We start from the raw sequence: 13,161 nt of genomic DNA, 5'->3' as shown, positions 1-13,161 counted from the left end.
CCCGGGGCGGGGGCGGGGGGGGATGCGGTCCCGGGGCCTCGGGTGGCAAATAAAGTCTGAGCCCCCTCCTCTGTCTGCGTCTCCTTCACTTGACGAGGAAAGCAGGTTCAGAGAGGTGAAGACACTGACTAAGGGGCACACAGCGACCCCGTGGCCGAGGCGGGATCCGGAACTGGATCTCCGAGGGCCATTTCTGTCCGCGAGGCCTTAGGAGGGTCGCGAAATGGTAGGGGTGGGACTTTGGCTCGTCTTCACGCCGCACTTTGCACAGCAGGCTGAGGCCATGCCGCAGGGGTGATGTGATGGGGTCTGCAGGCGGCTCACGCCCTCCCTTGGTGGCCCCTCCGCGGATCTGTGGACCTCGGTTCCCCTGCAAACAGGGGAACGAGTGCGCCCCCGCCCGGTCCCGTGGAGACCCCCTCCCCGCGGCGATGGTGCCGGAACCGTCTCGGGCTCCTGCGCCCCTGCCCCCTTCTCCCCTCTCCCCCTCCCCCGGCCTCTCGGCGGGAGGCGGCCGCGCGGGGAGGCGCTGGGAAGCGGGTGGGGCGTCGCCGGCCTCCCCGCCCGCCCCCGAGTCGGGACAGGTCCCCGCTGGTTCGCGCCCCGGGGCAGACGCGCACCGGAGCCGCAGCTGGCCCGCGGAGGGGACGGGGACGCGAGGGGCCGGGCTCCCGGGTCCCCGCTGCGGTCACGAGCCGGGTCCCACACTCTGCCACCTCCGCTCCCCCGACGGCCGAGCCCCCGCCCACCGGAGATTCTGGAGCGGGCGCGCACACCCAGACCTTCGGTTCAGCCCCAACCGCCAGGCGGTGACATTCGGGTCGGGTCGGGTGGGGGTGTGTGGCTAGGTCGCCATTTAATGGCCATGGGTGCGGGAGCCGGGACCACGCGCGCGCTCCCGAGCCCCGCACCCTCAGGAGGGCTCTGCACGCTGGGTGCTGGGTGGCGGCTCTCCATCCTTGCACATTGGGTTCGGGTCACGGGTCTCAGGCAAGTTCAGGGCCACGCCCTTGGCGGATGTGCATCCTGGTACCTTGGAAAGCTCGTGACACGTCTCCCCCTCGTGGCCGCTGCCGACGTTGCAATTTTGGGCACTGGTGCAGGAGCTCAGGTGTTACCTCGACACGCCTCGTCTGCACAGACGTGTAAAATCCTGTGGGGCCACCAGGCCTGGGCGCTGGTTACAGCCCTTCCAGGACCCGAACATTTTATGCACTTGCCGAACCTCCACCTGTAGCTGCCCCTCCCCATGCTCGGTCCCTCTGAGCATATTTCTGGGAGGCAATGGAATGAGGGGTTCCCCTCTCCCTGCAGGAGACCTCAGAAAGTCTGGAATGCATTGATACTCCGGGGCTCATTGTTAAATGGATTAATTTTATTTTATTTGTCTATGTCTTGTAGTTTTTGAACGTTTTTAAAAATTTTTTTATCCATACGGCACAAATTTCAAAAAATACAGTGAAAAGAAGACCTTATGGCACAGCTGGTAAAGTTGGGTTCTGTGGTAGTGATCCATTCGTGTTAATTTCCTGATTTTCAGCTGTCTTAGTGTGTATACAGTAGAGAATGTTCTTGTTTGTACAAAATATACAGTAAAATATTTGGAGGTGAAGAGGGAACATATTGGCAACTTATTCAAAAATGTCTCAGAAAAATTGAAGTTTGTACTTCTTAAAACTTTTTGTTTGTCGTTTCAAAAATATATGTATATATGATCTATATCGCATATATGTATGATATGATCTTAAATGTAGAATCCTCTAAAGATTCCCCCCAAAATTGTTAAAACAAACAAAAAAAACTTATGGGCCGGCCCCATGGCTTAGCGGTTAAGTGCGCGCACTCCTCTACCGGCAGCCCGGGTTCGGATCCCGGGCGCGCACTGACGCACCGCTTCTCCGGCCATGCTGAGGCCGCGTCCCACATACAGCAACTAGAAGGATGTGCAGCTATGACATACAACTATCTACTGGGGCTTTGAGGAAAATAAAAGGAGGGGGATTGGCAATAGATGTTAGCTCAGAGCTGGTCTTCCTCAGCAAAAAATAGAGGAGGATTAGCACGGATGTTAGCTCAGGGCTGATCTTCCTCGGAAAAAAAAAAAATAATCCAAAGTGGATCAAAGAGCTAAATATAAGAGGGTTGTAAAACCATGAGGAGAGGACATAGGACAAAGCTTTCCTGACTTTGGATTTGGCGATGATTTCTTGGATATGAAACCAAGACACAGGCAGCACAAGAAAAAATAGGTGAATTGGACTTCATGAAAATTTTAAAATTTTGTGCATCAAAGGCACGATCCACAGAGTAAAAAGGCAACCCACAGGATGAGAGAAAATATTTACAAATCGTATATTTCATAAGGGATTAATATTCAGAATATATAGAGAATTTTTAAAACTCAACAACAAAAACTTATTCAAAAATGGGCAAAGGGCTCGAATAGACATTTGGCCAAAGAAGATGTACAAATGGCCAATAAGTACATGAAAAGATGCTTAATATCACTAATCATTAGGGAATTGCAAATCAAAACTACACAATACCACCTCACATCATTAGGATGGTTACTATAAAAAAATGAAAATAACAGGTGTTGGCAAGGATGTGGAGAAATTGGAACCCTTGTGCATTGTTGATGAGGATCTAAAATGTCGCAGCTGCTGTGGGAAACAGTATGTTGGTGCCTCAAAAAATTAAACATAGAATTACCATATGATGCAGCAATTTCATTTCTGGGTATATACCCGGAAGAATTGAAAGCAGAGTCTCAAGGAAATATTTGTGCACCCATGTGCACAGCAGCATTATTCATTATAGCTAAAACGTGGAAGAAACCCGAGTGTCCATCAACAGATGAATGGATAAGCAAACTGTGGAATATACATACAATGGAATATTATTCAGCCCTGAAAAGGAAGGAAATTCTGACATGTGCTATAACATGGATGAGCCTTGAGGACGTTAGGATAAGTGAAATAAGCCAGTCACAAAAATACAAATACTGTATGATTCCACGTATATGAGGTGCTTAGGGAAATCAAAATCACAGAGACAGAAGGTAGAATGGTGGTTACCAGGGATTGGGGAGGGGGGAGGGGGGACATGGGGAATTATTGTTTAATGGGTATAGAGTTTCTGTTTTACAAGATAAAAGAGTTCTGAAGATGGATGGTGGTGATGGCAGCACATTATGAATGTATTTAATACCATTGAACTGTACATTTAAAGATGGTTAAGATGGTAAATTTTATGTTATGTGTATTTTACCAGAATTAAAAAAATTGGAAAAACATATATATATATATGTATAAGTCCTTTCTGGGAGGAAACTGCTGTTACTCATGTCTTATATCTTGTGCATCTTTCAAAAAAAATTCTATGCTCCTGTAAATATGTGCAAATGTAGCTTTTTCCCCTCCTTGCATAAACAGTAACATCCTCCACCCACCGACCTCGTTTTGTCACTTTCCGGTACATATGTGTCCAGGTTCATTCACTTGACTGGCTTCCCAGTGCCCCACGGTAAGGAGTAACACGATGAACGTCACTTGAGCCCTCCTGGGTGTCTGTTGGTGTCACATCATCCACTACATCCAAACAATGCTGCCCTGAGGGTCCTTGGACCCACGTCAGCCAAGAGCTTTTCCCTTTTCATAATCTCCGTTCTCATTATAAAATATGTTCATGCTTATTGTAGGGTTTTGAATACGAAATTGAAAATCACCTACAATTGCACCACCCTGAATTAATCACTTTTAGTATATTGGTGTTTCCTTCTAGTCCTTTTTCTATAATAACTTGTCTACACTGTACATTTTGGGAGAAACTGGGATTCATGTATATGTATATGTATACGTGTGTGTGTGTGCGTGTGTGTGTGTGTGTATGTGTGTATCTGTCAATAGCTAACATTTCCTGAGTCGCCACTGGGTGTTGGTCACTGAAAAAATGGCTCACCGTTCTTTCAATCCTTAACAAGACCCTCTGGGGTAGATCCTCTTATTATTTCTATTTTGCAAATGAGGCATCTGATGCTCAAGAAGGTTCAGTGACCTGTTCAAGGTCGCACATCATGTAGATAGTGGAGCAGGGCCCAGAGCCAGGTGAACATCATTCCACAGCTTGGGGTCTAAACCACTGGGAAATTGTGTTTTGTTTTGTTTTTTAAGATAACTTTATTGAGGCGCAATGTACATACAATAAAATTCACCCTTTCTAGGTGCACAGTTCCATGGATTGTGACAAATCCATACAGTTGTGCAACCAACACCCCAGTCAAGGTCCAGGACATTTCCATCCGCCCTTTCCAAGCACACTCTTAACAGCTGGCAGCCGCTGATCTGCTCTCTGTCATCATATTGTAGTTTTTCCTGCTCTAAAACTTGGTATAACAGTACAGGAATGCTCTTTTGTGTCTGGCTACTTTCGCTCAGCACGATGTTTTTGAGGTGCGTTCGTATATTTGCATGTCGTATTAATTCCTCTCTTTTTGTCTGAGTGGTATTGCATTGCATGAGCAAACCACAGCTTGTTTATCCATCCACCTGTTGATGGACGCTTGAGTTGTTTCCAGTGTTGGTGAGTATGGATTAGGATGTATAAACAAGTCTTTGTGTGGACACGTGTTTTGATTTGTTTTGGGTAAATACCCAGGAGTTGAGTTGCTGAGTCATATGATCAGTGGTTTTGCTTAACTTGATAAGAAACTGCCAAACTGTTTTCCAATGTGGTGGAAACCATTCTCCATTTCCACCTGCAATGTATGAAAGTTACAATACATCATTTTTCATCAATAAGTAGTACTGTCAGGTTTTTGTTGGTTGGTTGGTTGGTTTTAATATTAGCTATTCCAGGAGATGTGTATTGGTATCTCATTGTGGTTTCAATTTGCATTTTCCTATAATTACTGATGTTGAGCATCCTTTCACGTACTTAGTGGCCATTTGTATATCTCTTTTGTGAACTGTCTGTTCAAATCTTTTGCCCATTTCTTTTTTTTTTTTTTTGTGAGGAAGATCAGCCCTGAGCTAACATCCATGCCAATCCTCCTCCTTTTTTGCTGAGGAAGACCGGCCCTGGGCTAACGTCTGTGCCCATCTTCCTCCACTTTATATGGGACGCCGCCACAGCATGGCCTGACAAGCAGTGCACTGGTGCACGCCCGGGATCCGAACCTGGGCCGCCAGCAGCAGAGTACGCTCACCTAACCACTACGCTACAGACTTTTGCCCATTTCTAATTGGATTATTTGTTTTCTTATTATTGGGTTACAAGAGTTCTTTATATTTTTTGGATATAGTCCTTTGTCAAATGTATGTAATGTGAGTATATTCTCCCCCATGTTTAGCCTTTTCATTTTTTTAACTCTGTCTTTCTCAGAGCAAAAGTCTTTAATTGATGAAATCCATGTTATCAATTTTTTTCTGCTATGGTTTGTGCTTTTGTGTACCATTTAAGAAATCTTTGCCTACCTAAGGTCACATTTTTTTAAATGTTTTCTTTTAGCTGTTTTTATAGTTTTAGCATTTGTGTTTAAATCTATGATCTATTTTTAGTTAATTTTCATGTATGGCATGAGGTAAGGGTCAAGGTTCATTTCTTACCATATGGACTTCCAATTGTTTCAACACCATTTGTTGAAAAGACTATCTTTTCTCCCATCGAATTATCCTGGCAATTTTGTCAAAAATTTATTGACCATATATGTGTGGGTTTATTTATAGCCTCACCCTACTGATTCATTGATATCTTTATCTCTTCTTATGCCAATACAATACTCTTGATTACCATAGCTTTATAGTAAGTCTTAAAATCACATAGTATAAGTCTTGCACTTTGTTCTTCTTTTCAAAATTATTTTGATTATTCTAGGTCTTTTTTGTTTTCATATACATTTTTTAAAATGTTATCACCATTTTCACCAAAAAAAGTCTGTTGGGATTTTGATTGGGATTGTATTGAATGTATAAATCAATTTGGGAAGAATTGACATCTTAATATTGATACTTCCCATCTATGAATATGGTATATCAGCCCATTTACTTAGGTCTTTGGAATTTCTCTCATCAATGCTTCAAAGTTTTCACTATAGAGGTCTTGCAAATGTTTCATTAAATTATATCTAAGTTTATGTGTTTTGGGATGCTTTTGTAAATGGCATTGTTTTTTAAATTTCAATTTCCATTTCACTGCTACCACATAAAAATACCGTTTTTTGTTTTGCTTTGTATATTAACCTTATATCCTGCAACCTTGCTAAATTCACTTTTTAGTTCTTATAGCTTTTTCTGTAGATTTCTTAGAAATTTCTACATGTACACAATCATGTCGTCTGTGAATAAAACAGATTTACCTCTTATTTTCCAATCTTTATGCCCTTCATTTCTTTTACTTGCCTGATTGCACTGGCTAGGACCTCCAGGGCTACATTGAATGGATGTGGTAGGAACAGACATCTTTCCCTTGTGATCAATCTTAGTGCAAAAACATCTCGCCTTTCACTACGAAGTATGATGTTGGCTGCAGGTTTTTGGTAGATGCCCTTTATCAGGTTGAGGAAGTTCCCTTCTGTTTCTTATTTGTTGAAAGTTTTTCTTTTCTTTTCTTTTTTATTGTAAATGGGTGTTGGATTTTGTTAAACACTTTTTCTGTGTCTATTGAGATTTTCATGTCATTTTGTTTTAATTACCAGATTTGATTTTCTGATGTTGAACCAACCTTGCATTCCTGGTATAAATCCCATTTGGTATTGGGGTATAATAATTTTTGTACATAGGATGGATTCAATTTCTTAATATTTTGTTAAGGATTTTTTCATATGTTTGTGAGAGATATTGATCTGTAGTTTTCTTTTCTTGTGATATCTTTGTCTTTGGTATCAGTAATCACCTCACAAAATGATTTGGGAAGTATTTCCTCTGCCTCAATATTTCTGAAAGAGTTTATATAGGATTTGTATTATTTTTCCTTTAATATTTGATAGAATTTACCAGTGAAACCATCTGGGTCTGGGCTTTTCTTTGTGGGAATATTTTTAAATTACTTATTCAATTTCTAGCTGTTATAGGTCTATTCATATTTTCTATTTCTTCTTGAGTCAGTTTGGTAATTTTTGCTTTTCTAGGAATTTGTCTATTTCATCCAAGTTGCCTAATTTGTTGGCCTAAAGCTGTTCATAATATTCCTATATAATCCTTTTTTTTATTTCTGTGGGGTTGTTAGTGGAGTTCCTTCCTTCATTTTTTATTTTGGTTATTTTTGTCTTTTATTTTATTTCTTGGTCAATCTAGCTAAAGTTTGTCATTTTTTTTGATCTTTTCAAAGAGCCACTTTTTGGTTTCATTAATTTTCTCTATTGTTTTTATATTTTCTATTCATTGATTTCCACTCTGATCTTTAGTATTTCCTTCTTTCTATTTACTTGGGGTTTGATTTACTCTTCTTTTTCTAGTTCTTGAGGTGGAAACGTAGATTGATTTTAGGTCTTTTTTACATTCTAATATGTATTTAAAGGTTAAAAATTTCCCTCTAAAAACTGCTGTAGCTGCATCCTATACATTTTGTTATGTTGCATTTTTGTTTTTCTCAGCTCAAGATATTTTCTAAATTCTCTTTTGATTTTTCCTTTGACACATGGGTCATCTAGAAATGTGTTGTTTAGTTTCCACATATTTAGAGACTCCTAAAATTTTTTTTAATGGGTTGGCTCCTAGTTTAATTCCACTATGGTTAGAAAGCGTACTTTGTATGATTTCAATTTGTATAAAATTATTATGATTTATATTATGTCTTTGAAAATGGTTGTCTTGACATGAGTACAGCCATGTTTGGCCGCTCCATTGACCTACAGCCACCAGCACAAAAAAGAAATACAGAGCTGCTGTCTGTGTGGTGGGAACTGGCCTTTTCCCGGGAACTGGCCTTTCTCCCATGGAGAGAGTTGCAAGTTGTAACATTTCAAGGCTCTTGGAGTGTCGTAGCCCGGAATGGACTGGCCATCTGTGCTGGGCTGAGACGATAACCAAAGAGAACAATGCACGTACACAACTACTGGGCTGGGACGTTAGCCAGGGGGCTCAGTGCACGTACGCCACTGATAACCATTTGTGCATGGAAACACTAAATGCTTGCTCTGCAAACTCTGTAATTGCTTACTCTGAAAATTATTGATGGTATAAAAACTGCTGGAAACTGAGCCCTAGTGAGAGTTCCACCTGTGGAAGGGACACCTTGCCCAGGACGTGTGATCCTTGCCCAGCCGCGTCGATTGACAGGGCTCTCTCAGCAGTGGGGCGTGGATGTTGTTAGTAATTGATTTGATGTGAAGTAATTGATTTGATATGAAGTAATTGATTTGATGTGTTCTCTTTTCGGTCAACCTGGTGTTTCTCTTTCCGGTTGATTTGTGTCATTTCTCTTCAGTCGATGTGGGTGTTTTCCCTTTCCAGTCGGGCTGATGTTTTTTCCCTCTTAATATTTGACCTATTTGGATCTGTTTGCAGACTATCGCCTTTACTATCCTCTATATAATAAAATATACCTTCAGTCCATTTGTTTGGAGTGGAAAGTGTCTTTTACGTCTCCGATCGAATCCCCGAACCTTTCATAACAATGGTCTACTCTGGGGAATTTTCCAAGTGTGCTTGAAAATAATGTATATTCTGCTTTTATTAGGTGGAGTGTTAAGTGTTAGGTCAAACTGGTTGACAGTGTCTATGTCTTCTATATCCTTACTCCTTTCTGTTGGCTGTTCTATCAATTACTGAAAGAGAGGTGTTTATATCTACAATTATAATTGTTAATTGTCTATCTTTTCAATTCTGTTATGTATTTTGGGATCTGTTGTTAGTATACATTTTTACTGGATATAAATATTTGATATATACAGATATATCTGATGTATTCACCATTTTATCATTACTAAATGTCTCTCTGTCTCTAGTAATATTTCTTTTAACATCTCTTGTGTCTGATACTAATATTGACCTTCTAATTCTCTTATGTTTACTGTTTGCATTGTATATATTTTTCCATCCTTTTACCTTCAACATATTTCTCTGTTTAGATCTAAATTGTCTTTTGTAGACAGCATTTAGTTCAATCTTGCTTTCTTATCTAGCCTGACGATGTATTAGTTATGTATTGCCACATAACAAATTACCCTCAAACTTAGCACCATGAAACAACAAATATTTATCACCTGACACAATTTCTGAAGTTAGGAATCTGGGACTGGCTTACCTGGGTGGTTGTGGCTCAAGATTTCTCATGAAGTTACAGTCAAACCATCGGTAGAGGGGTTGGCAAACTGTTCTGTGGTGGTGAATTTTATGTGTCAACGTGACTGGACTAAGGGATGCCCAGATAGCTGGTAAAACACTATTTCTGGGTGCGTCTGTGAGGGTGTTCTAAAAGAGATTAGCGTTTGAAAGAGTAGAGTGAGCAAAAAAGATCCACCCTTACCAATGTGGGCAGACATCATCCAAGCCTTTGAGGGCCTGAATAGAACAAAAACGCAGAGGAAGAGGGAATTCTTTCTCTCTTCTTGAGCTGGGACATCCATCTTCTCCTGCCCTTGGACATCTGAGCTCCTGGTTCTCAGGACTTGGGACCGGGACTTACACCTGTGCCCTCTCAACTTCTCAGGCCTTCAGCCTCGGACTGAATTATATCCCAGGCTTTCCTGGGTCTCCAGCTTGCAGATAGCAGATTGTGGGACTTCTCGGCCTCCATAACCACATGAGCAAATTCCTATAATAAATCTCTCTATAGATAGATAGATAGATAGATAGATAGATAGATAGATAGATAGACAGACAGACAGATAGCTCTCCTATTGGTTCTGATTCCCTGGAGAACGCTAACACACTTGTCAATTTTGAATATTATAGCCAAAAATATCTCACTGTTTTATTTTGAATTTTTTATTAATGCGTTTTTTTCACATTTTGATCAATTTTATTGCTTTTGTATATGTTCATTTTATTATTGTGGAATTTTGAGTATTTGTTTGTCAGAACTCTTTATGAATGAAAGACACTAAACTCTTTTCTGTCACATATGTTGTAAGTATGTTGCACATATCTCCCCATTTCCTATTGTAACTTGCATTTAAATATTATTTCAATGCTTTTCTGATTTATAGACGCTTTTGATTTTTTACATAGACAAATTTACTGGTTTTCCCTTGCAATTTCATACACTATTTTTATGCTTATAAAATTCTTCTGAACTCTGAGATAAGATATTTTCATTTCTTTGTAAATTTTACTTTTTGTGTGTGTGTGTCAGGAAGATCAGCCCTGAGCTAACATCCATGCCAATCCTCCTCTTTTTGCTGAGGAAGACTGGCCCTGGGCTAACATCTGTGCCCATCTTCCTCCACTTTATATGGGGTGCCACCACAGCATGGCCTGACAAGTGGTGTGTCCGTGCGTGCCAGGGATCCAAACCCAGGCCACCAGCAGCGGAGCACGCACACTTAACTGCTACGCCACGGGGCCGGCCCCTCTTTGTAAATTTTAAATTTCATTCTTTCATCCTTCTTGAATTGATATATTTTTCAAAGTGTTCACTGAAAAGTTTGTTGGTTGCTTTGTCATTGACATGAGTCGACACCTTAATTGTACACCAAATTCTTAAATATGATAGGGTGTAATTTCTAGACTCTCTCTTCCCTTCCATTGTTCTTTTTTTGTATCACTATAACATCGTTTATTTTACTTTTATAATACATGTTAATATCTAGTAGGGTAAGTCCTAATTATTAAGTTTGCCTTCAGAGACACTTTAGAATGAATGTTTCAACTCTCTTCTTGCCCCAAACCCCAATCCCATTGGGTTTTTTAAAATAACAGCTTGAGATAGAGTTCACATGCCATACGATTCACTTATTTAAAGTGTATGATCCAATTTTTTTTAGCATATTCACTGAGTTGTGCAACCATCACTACAACATAATTTTGTTTGTTGACTCACCATAGTAAGTTTTGCACGTTTGCATAATGTTGTTATAACTGATGTACTTGTCTTTACTTTGGTCATTGTTTCATGCTTTCTGTTTTTACTTTTTACGATTCTCTGCATTTTCCTTTGTTTTTTGATCTTTGCCATATGGATTATATTTTCTTCTCTTTTCAAGCTATTCTACTGATTTGAAACTTATACACCCTCTTCTTATTCTTCTAGTGATTAACTATAGATTTTTTTAAGCCCATACTTGAACCTATGGTTTCTTAATTATCAATGTCAAGAATTAAATGTTATCTGTTAACTCTCCCCAGGTAATATGAGGGAGATGATGTGATTTTTCTTCCCGATAATTCATTCCAGTTTTTGTTGATATAATTTAGGGTTTTATTATTATTCTTTGCCCCTTCTTCCCCAGTATGTGGGGCCTCTATGTGGCCACCAACGCAGCATGGAAAACAAAAAGACGAGCCCAGCCTGCAGAATCATTTTTAATAATCATTTCAATCATTTTAAGATAATATTTGTTTTGATTTTGAAATAATCACAAACTTACCGAAAAGTTCCCCCATACAGGCCCTCTCGGTGGACAGAGCCACAAAATGCTGGGGCTTTGGGCTACTGACCTCTCACAGCCGCGTCCCTCAGTGGGAAGTGCCCTCTGTCGCAGGGAACAGCCTCACCCATCATCATGCCCCACTCAGGTGGTGGCCCATGCCAACGACTGGAAGGTGCTGGATACAAAGCCCTGGCTCCCTTGACTCAGTTTGAGATGACTCTGACCCCCATCCCAGCTCCAGAGCTCCCCGTAGCATTTCTGAGTCTTCCTTACAACCATCTGCCCAATCCTGCCCCCTCGCGTCCTTTTAGGGATGTCACCTGAGGCCACTCTCCAATCACCCTTCTGCATGCAACTCTCTGTCTCAGAGTCTGTTTGTAAGGAACTCACCCTAAGACCCGGGGGGATACAAATACATGTGTCATTTAAGTTACACTCGAGAGGCTGTCAGTTGGCCTTAGCTGGAATACACACTTCCAGAATAGTCAGCCAGCATCTGATCAAAAGCCAAATAGGCAATTACCACAAGGGCTTCAACTGTTTATCTTTGCAAAACACCAGAGACTTCGTTAATTGCATGATAGATGCTAGAAGTGGGTTTTCATTTGTGTATTGCGTGGTTTGTTAATAATTAGCAGAGTGGGTGTTAAAAACGGGATCTTACTGGTGAAATTGGTAGCATGCAACGTTGGCTAAAATATTTTAGACACTCCCACCCTTGTTTGAACAGTCTATAGGAATCGAATAAACCTTGATGGTTCACCTTCAGGAATGGTGCCCAGGGAATGAGTTCGAAATGCTCCTGTGTTTGGTCAACAGTTCCAGAAGGATTCTGGTCACCTGATACCAGCTAAAGGCTAAATGAATATAGTCCTCAAGGACGTGATCAAGTTCACCTCCAATGCTCCTTTTATGAAAGGTGAGTTCAGAGCACCCGGAAGGATAGCCTGCTGGGACCTCACCAACCTGAGAGAGCAGGTTGGGAGGCTGTTCTGCCCCTGCCTGCTATTAACCATCATCGACAACTGCTTTGTCTCTAGCTGGTCTGGGCTGGTCGGGTCTCCACTCTGCTTCCCTCTGTGTGGACCTCATTCTGGAGCACACTCGCCTCTTGATGCAAATAGACTTAAGCCAATTTAGCATGTTCAGGTATCAGTTCTTTTGGGTGGGTATCTGTAGCCGCCAAGAATTAGAGGTAGGTCCCCTGCCCCAGCTCACTACTAGGTAATTTGTTACAAGGAAAGCTCTCAAAAGGAGTTCTGACACATATAGAGATATTTAATAAACAATTGTTGCTCTGAAAAGTGGTAAATAGGAAAGAACCAAGAAATTATCCTTTCTTTTATGAACACTACGCCAGGGCAGCCGAACAGCAGATCCCCTTGATATAATGTTCCAGCTACTACAAGAAGATGAAACGATAGGATTAGAACATCACCCTTTTGCCATCCCCATCTTGCATCAATGGCGGTCGGCAGCAAGCACCTGCTTCTAACATCACAAATGCAGAGACAACCAGATGGAGAAACCAAGCCCCTCCTGGGGCATCATCCTGCGGAAAACACTGAGCCTGCAGCCAAGGAAGCGTCTAGATCTCATGCCCAACTTACAGGGATTACAGGAGACAGAAG

The sequence above is a fragment of the Diceros bicornis genome, chromosome 34 (assembly GCF_020826845.1).
Source record: "Diceros bicornis minor isolate mBicDic1 chromosome 34, mDicBic1.mat.cur, whole genome shotgun sequence".
NCBI lineage: Eukaryota > Metazoa > Chordata > Mammalia > Perissodactyla > Rhinocerotidae > Diceros > Diceros bicornis.
This window is presented reverse-complemented; position numbering follows the sequence as displayed.